The following is a 1639-nucleotide window of genomic DNA, read 5'->3' as shown; positions in this document are numbered from 1 at the left end:
AAATTAAATTAAGACCTCAATATAAATCTGACCACACTAAACCTGATAGAAGAAAAAGTGGGAAGTTGCCTTCAATGTATGAGCCCAGGAGACACTTTCTAAATATAACACCAGTAGCACAGACACTGGGGGCATCATTAAATACATGGGACTTCCTGAAACTGAGAAGCTTCTGTAAGGCAGAGGACACAGTCAATAAAACACATAGGAAATCTACTGAATGAGAAAAAATATTCACCAAACCCATATACAAGACAGATCTCCAAAATATATAAAGAACTCAAGAAATTAGACATCAAAATTCCAAATAATACAATTAAAAATGGGGCACAGAACTAAACAAAGAATTCTCAACAGAAGAATCTTAAATGACAGAAAGACAATTAAGGAAATGTTCAACATCCTTAGCCATCAGGGAAATGACTCTGAGGTACCATCTTACACCTGTCAGAATGGGTAAGGTCCAAAACACCAATGATGGCTTATGTTGGAGAGAATGTGGAGTAAGGGAAACATTCCTCCATTGCGAGTGGGAATGTAAACTTGAACAACCACTATGGAAATTAGTATGTCAGTTTCTCAGAAAATTGGGAATTGACCTACCTCAGGACACAGCAATACCACTTTTGGGCATATACCAAAAGGAATATACCATAATATACCATAGTCAAAACAGGAAAACAACCTAGATGCCCCTCAACTGAAGAATGGATAAAGAAAAAATGTGGTACATATACACAATGAAGTATTACTCAGGGATAAAAAAAAATATTCTCTCATCTTGAAATTTGAGTTCAAATGGATAGGACTAGAAAAAATAATCCTGAGTAAGGTAACCTAAACATGGAAACAAGAGCATGGTATGTACTCACTCATAAATGGATACTTTTTGTAAAGCGAAGGATAACGAAAATATAGTCCACGACCTCAGAGAAGATAAGTAACAAGGCAAACTCTAAGAAAAACATATAGATCTACCTGGGAAGGGGAAATAAAAATGATCATCTGACAAAGTTGGGAGCATAGGGGTGAGGGAAGAATGAGGGGAGAAGGGAGGGGGTGACGGAATGGGATAGTTGAGATGAAGTAACAACAAGAAAAGAGATATTTTGATTTAGGGAGTCATTATGGGGCTAGTAAGAATAGTGACTCTAGAGAAATTCTCAGGAATCCACAAAGATGACCCCATCTAAGACCTTAAGCATTAGAGGAGATAGTGCCCAAATGGGCCTTACCCATGTAGACAGATTGATGACTATCTTAAATGTCACCATAGAACTTTCATTCAGCAACAGATGGAAATAGAAGCAGTGACTTGCAGTAGAGCTTTGGTCTGAGCTTCCAAAGTTCAGCTGAAGAGTGGGAGGTGTGAGAATATGAGCAAAGAAGGCAAGATCATGTTGGGGACACCCACTAAAAGAGTTTACCTGAGCTAATGGGATCTCACCAACACCAGCCAGACAGGGAAGGAACCAGCATCAGCCCAAACTAGACCCTCTGAATGTGGGTGACAGTTGTATGGCAGGGGCAGTCTGCGGGGCCAAGGGCAGTGGAAGCAGAATTTATCCCTACTGCTTGTACTGACTTATTGAGAACCCATTCTCTTTTGATAGTTACCTTGCTCAGTCTAGATATAGTA

This window comes from Alexandromys fortis, unplaced genomic scaffold, assembly GCF_014885135.2.
Source record: "Alexandromys fortis isolate MF-2015 unplaced genomic scaffold, M_Fortis_MF-2015_v1.1 scaffold_441, whole genome shotgun sequence".
Classification (NCBI taxonomy): domain Eukaryota; kingdom Metazoa; phylum Chordata; class Mammalia; order Rodentia; family Cricetidae; genus Alexandromys; species Alexandromys fortis.
The sequence above is the reverse complement of the archived record's forward strand: the minus strand, read 5'-3'. Positions refer to the sequence as shown.